Below are 6192 nucleotides of genomic sequence, written 5' to 3'. Positions count from 1 at the left end.
GAGTGAAAAGTGAGGGGAAGGCAGGCAGAGAAGACCCAATCTGAAATTACAGGGAGGCATAATTAAATCACTCAAGTGAAACAAGAAGTGTGTTCCCGAGACCAGCCTGAAGTGCACAGTCTTAGTGAGGGGAGCGGATGCGACCCCGCACCCGGCCCATTGCACCTTCTGGGGTGGGGTGAGCGGGAGGGAGACTCCTCCGGGTGTCTCTCCTCCGGCTCCTCCGCGGACCCGCTCGTCCTCCCCAGGCTCTGCTGCGGCCTGTGTGCTTTGCTGCCAGGAGGCCCGTTTCCTGCCCTCCACTGTTCCCCGCCTACCGTCTCTCTTTCCTGGATTCTCTCGGCTGCCACCGGCCAGGCTGGAGACACAGGCATCACAAGACCTTCCCCCAGCCCGTGAGCTGTCCTCGCCCGGCCCTCCTCCTTTAGCGCTGGGTTAACGGGGTGCCTGGTGTTCATTGCTGAGACTTTCCTTGCTCATAGTTTCCTCCATTCCTGATGGTGGGATGCGCAGGGCAACTAAAGCCATTTCTGAATTTCCCTGAATGTGGATGCTAGATGAACCTAGTTTGCTTATAGCAGAATTGTGTTGTTCTAAAGAAAGATTTTTATATTCCTATTGAAAACCACTGGAAAACCCCCAAATAGGAAATGGTGACACCTCAAAGTCATACTGTTACATGACAAAAGCAAGTTGTAAAACAACACACACATTATTTGTCTAACTGAACTAAAAATGAACCTATATTATCTGTGTGTAAATAAATATATATTAAAAAAATTTTTTTTTTAAACTGGAGGAATATATACAAATGAACCACAGATACTTTGATAAGGATGAAAGAGAAATTCTATTTTACTCTAAGTTATCCAGTTTTTGTGTGTGTGTGTGTGTGTGTGTGTACTTTTAACTCAGGAGGAACTTGAACAAGAGTGTATATTGTTTGTATTTAAATAAACACTTTACATATGATTGTAGAGAACCAGCTTATCATAAAAACCAAACCAATGTATTTCAGAGTCAAACAAATGATAAGCTGCGTAGAAGAGAGTGAATATCTGCTGAAGGGCTAGAGACAGAAAGAGCACATGAGCAGCACAAACAGTGAAACTCGGGCTGCACACTGCTGTCCCCTCCAGTCACTGGGTCATTCCCTGAACACTTGTTGGGTTTAAGGCAGCCTGGAAGTCAGTTACCTGTCCAAGACAAGTTGAATTTATGCCAGGCCCATAGTAAATACATATTTCAATTAGTAGCTCTCAGAGGTAGCAAAAGTACACTTTATTCTCTAAACTTATTTTGGCCTGTTCTATAATGGATTGTTCCATTAAAAACAAAACACTCAAACCAACATTAAAAACCACCCTTTTGGTGTACCTGAAAGCTTTTGCCATTTTAGAGCTTTCTCTTTTTCTGTCATCTCTTAAACATGTAAAATAAATACAGTCAAGTCCCCAGCAGGAGGGGCCACTCAGGGAGCTCTGGGCCTCAGTCGCTACTAGGAATAAAAGTGGCAAAAAGCAGTTTTGCTCCAGAACTCTCAAGGCATTTTGGTGTGGGATAATCGGGACCCGTGGAAAGCATATGACAGCCTGACACTGTTTCTTACATCTGCCACAGCTCAGTGATTTTCAATATCTTACTTTCTGTAACTAAAGATTGAGAATGCTCAGGAGAGAGCATAAATATAACTACATAACTCGTTATAAATAGCATATAAGTAGAAAGTATAGTCAGATGTGAGTCTAACTTACCTTAATATCCTAGTTCCTGTGGCTCTCAGTCCATAAGGCTCAGACTACATTCCTCGGGCACCTCTACAGATTGGACAGTAGGTGGCGCTTTCAGCCTGTTTGAAACAGTTCCCGGGCTTTGGCTTGTTTACTTGCTTTTAAACTGTTTTACCACCATTGCACAGAAAACAGTAATTTGGTACATAAGTGTATGAAGTCCAGATCAATGTCATGGGAGCAATTCCAGAAGAACACAAAGCCATATAACTGGATCTGCAGGAAGCATTTACAAATATCCACAGAAAAGACTTTACCTCTCCATAGATTCAAACTGAAAACAGAAAGTGAAAGTCACTCAGTCGTGTCCGACTCTTTGGGATCCCTTAGACTGTAGCCCGCCAGGCTCCTCTGCCCATGGAATTCTTCAGGCGAGAACACGAGTGAGTTGCCATTCTCTTCTCTAGGGAACCGTCCCAACCCAAATTATCCAGTAATAAAACGCTTTTAGGGTTTGTGTCACAAATGCTCTTTGCTACCTTGATTCCTTGTAATGCAGAATCTCAGGCTGACCTGGGACCCGCCCTAAGGTAGTTTGTGTCCTGTAATCCTGGTCAGGCACATAGACTTTAGTTCGGTTTTCTTGTTTGGAAACAATTTGACCTAGCTGTTCACAAGCGAAAAACAAACTACTAGACATTAAAATGTTCCAGTAGAGTACAGTCAAGTGCTCTTGATTCTAAGAACTTCAAAGGATTTTTTAAGCCTTGTCAGCCACCAGCTTCTCTTGATTCTGAAAGCTGGGTTTACTAGGGACCGGCAGCAGTGGAAGTGTGATGAAATCACTGCAGCGGTGTTGTGCTTCAAAGCACAGGGTCTGTACAGACTAGGAACAAAGATAAAATATTCTGAAGGGGTGAATCCAGGGCATTTACTCTTATCTGAACAAAAGCTTGTGCACAGACACATTTTAAGCATCACTTCAGGGAGGCCACAGGCTCCCTGGGCTCTCCAAATCCCTCAGGTTAAGAGCTCCTGGCCTGGGAGTGAAAGAAAGCAAAGGCAGCCCTTCCCTCTTCCCCATTCCGACCTCTGGTCCCATGAGAGGGACGGTGGACGCTCAGCGCGCTGTCCGAGCCGCACGGCTGCCAGAGGAGTTACAGGAGCAGACCTGCCCAATGGCGCTGCTGCTTCCTGCCTGCTGCCGGGCCTTGTGAGAAGGCCCCAAGGAGATCTAGGAAAAGCAAAGGGGAGTCCAACTCAGCAGAGCAGCCCCGAAGCACAGGGAGTTGAAGAAACAGGAAGCACGAGTCAGGTCAAGGAAGGACCCCTTTCTGACAGCTGCGCTGATAAGGGCTGTGGCTAAAGCGTCCCGCTCCCTGTGCACGTGTCTCTGCGTCTGCAGGCACTTCCGGTTTGCCTCACCGTGAGCGGCGGCTGCTTGTGAGAAGGCAGATCTTTTTTACCATCAGTAAACTGTCTTCCGCGCTGTCAGCCCTGTAATCTGGCACTATATGTTTATCTTGTCTGAGGAATAAACATGGAAAGATACTGAAAAAAAACTACAAAATTTGAGGCTTTGTAAAAGGGAATTAAAAGAGAATGGGTCTCATGAAGAGTAACTCCTTTCAGATGGAGAAGCTGAGAGGAGAAAGAAATTGATTTAAGAAAAGATCTTACTATTAGAGCTGAGGCCATCTGCCATTTAGTCAAATTTGCTTTTCTGCATGCAGGGTCACCTTATACAGACTCGTACAGACACAATACAGCTACCATCTCCACTGATACACAGTGGGGTGCCCTGGCCACGGCTTCAGACCACCTTGTGGGCACTCAGGATGCTCAGGACTCTGTCTTATGTGTCTCTGGGAAGTGACTCCCAGGACGTCCATCCACTGAGCCGAGTTCGTCTGTTTTCAAGCAGCCCTTTAAATCCCTGAGGCCAGCGCCCCTCTCTCTCACCACATAAAATGTCCCCCTGTGTGTCACTGCTCCTCATCAACATGGCTGCTGCTTTTATAATCAGTCTTCAGATATGGTCACCTGATTCTGTTATTTTTTATTATGCTGAAGTCAGTCAAGTGTCTTATATCTTACTAGCATTTTAATTGGAGAAGGCGATGGCACCCCACTCCAGTACTCTTGCCTGGAAAATCCCATGGACGAAGGAGCCTGGTGGGCTGCAGTCCATGGGGTCACAAAGAGTCGGACACAACTGAGCGACTTCACTTTCACTTTTCACTTTCATGCATTGGAGAAGGAAATGGCAACCCACTCCAGTGTTCTTGCCTGGAGAATCCCAGGGACGGGGGAGCCTGGTGGGCTGCCATCTATGGGGTCGCACAGAGTCGGACATGACTGAGGTGACTTAGCAGCAGCATATTAATACGTCAGATTCAGAGAAATAATTCAAGGATGAAGTCAACTGATTATCCTCCTATCCATATGAAGTATATAAATATAATCTCTGGGAGATGGTGAAGGACAGGGAAGCCTGGTGTGCTGCAGTCCATGGGGTCGCAAAGAGTTGGACATGACTGAGTGACTGAACAATGATAAAATATTATCTCAATTGATAAAGAATGTACAGTGCATAGGGGAAAGTGGGAGAAAAGTGTTTTAAAAATTGGATCAAGCTTAGCTAATAAAATTAGTGGTTGCAAATATTGTTTGAGGGAAGAACATAATGAATTATGAATTAGGAAATTTTCCTCTTATGTGAAAGGAAAAAAGCAAAAGCCACGGAACTTTCTCATGAGTAGACATATTTATTTATTTAGAAACTGCTTATTTTCTGTCAACCAATTTCCATTTTAAGAGTTTGTGAGGTTTCCATAATGGCTCATGGTAAAGAATCCTGCCAATGTAGGAGACATGTGTTCAATCCCTGGTCCAGGAAGAACCCACGTGCCTCAGAGGAACTAAGGCCATGCACCACAACCATCGAGCCTGTGCTCCACAGCCTGGGGGCCACAGCTCCTGAGCCCACGCTCTGCCACCACTGAAGCCTGGGGGCCCTGGGGCCCACGCTCCGTAACAAGAGAAGCCGCTGCAACGAGAAGGCCAGGCACCACAACCAGAGTGCTCCCCACTCACCGCAACCAGAGCAAACCTGTGCAGCAGCAAGGACCCAGCACAGCCCCCACCCAAGAAAAGAGCCTGTGAAAGAACAGCTGAAGCCCACGCAGTGCTGTGCCTACCCATCCAGTGGCCTGAGCAGTGGGCGCTGCAGGCCAACCTTCGGGGGAACTGCGGAGTAGGCAGCGAGCTCGTCTGCCCGCCTGTGGACTAGACAACACGTCAGATCCAGTAGCGTTGCACTCAGCTGCTGAAGTGACCCATTCACGGTGAAGTCCTCCTTGGTCAGAGCTTGCTCAGCTGCCACCTGCTCTTCCCTTTTAATCTCTTCAGAATCTGCAGATGTAGAGATCAGGCACGACCTCCCAAGAGTGTTCACAGGAAAGGATGCCGCGCACAGGCAGAACTTCCCGGGTGAGCATCCACTGAGTCAGACCCATCAACAGCTCCCTGGTTGCCGGGAATGGGTCGTCTCCAGAGTGCAGAGGAGAGTCCGTGTCACACAGACCGATGGTAAGAAGTTCACATACGGGCCTCTGGGAGAGGCTGGCGGTCAGCCCAGGGATCGTAACCACCAGGAGTCTTGGCTCCTGGAAGCTGCCTGGGTCTGGTTAGTGGAGGCTCCAGGAGCAAAGCGGCAGCAAACTGCAGCTCAGCTCGCTGGCAAAGGTTCCTGGAGGACGCAGCAGGGACAGCAGCTGGGTTTTCAGTGGCAACGATGGCATGAGCTGCCTACAGAAGCTTCTCCCAGGTTCTCTTCGGATTCCTAGTGGAGACGCCGTCACTTTTCCTTCTGTAGATGTACTGCTCCGTTGGGAAGTAAAGGTCGGTGCCACCTAAGTGGGCCCCTGCTGTAAGGAATGTGATGACGTCGTCCTTCATTTGCCGGACAGCAAGGACCCAGGATAGTGTAAAAGATTCGCTTCACGTTATGACAAGAATCCAGACAGTGCCCTATGGACCACTGTCTGGGTAGCGTGGGAAAAGCCTGAGAAGATATGTTAGAGAAGCCAGATAATCTGATAAAACAAACTTGACTTTCATTCAGTTTGTAGAAATAAAGCTGTGAGTTTTATTCTTTAGAAGTTTAAAATTTTTTTGTAATGTCTTGGCATTTCTGAGAAACTTGTAATACATGTACAAGGTTCAAGAACCTAGAAATATAAAATACTTTATATTACATTGTTCTTCCTACCCCCTCCCTTCTTGTCAAGGCCCTGCTGCTTCCACAGTCAGCCACGTGTTTTGTTTCTCAGGAATAGCTTCTGGAGGTTTATTTGTTTGTTTGTTTGTTTTTCTAAGTATTTATATGGCTGTGCCTGTGGGACCTTGTTCATGGGAACTCTTAGCTATGGCCTGTGGGTTCTAGTTTCCTGACAAGGGA

At 47.1% G+C, this 6192-nt stretch overlaps 1 pseudogene across 1 annotated transcript; it reads right to left on the bottom strand.

Moving 5' to 3' along the window:
• Positions 1–4484: 4484 nt before the first annotated feature.
• On the bottom strand, positions 4485–5732 carry LOC147377202 (small ribosomal subunit protein uS2 pseudogene; annotated as a pseudogene). Its single transcript, XR_015136133.1, has one exon. The product of XR_015136133.1 is annotated as a small ribosomal subunit protein uS2 pseudogene (transcript).
• Positions 5733–6192: the final 460 nt, after the last annotated feature.

Source organism: Bos grunniens, chromosome 2, assembly GCF_055505025.1.
Source record: "Bos grunniens cultivar Pamir isolate PY7600 chromosome 2, Bosgru_T2T1.0, whole genome shotgun sequence".
Classification (NCBI taxonomy): domain Eukaryota; kingdom Metazoa; phylum Chordata; class Mammalia; order Artiodactyla; family Bovidae; genus Bos; species Bos grunniens.
This window is presented reverse-complemented; position numbering and strand designations above follow the sequence as displayed.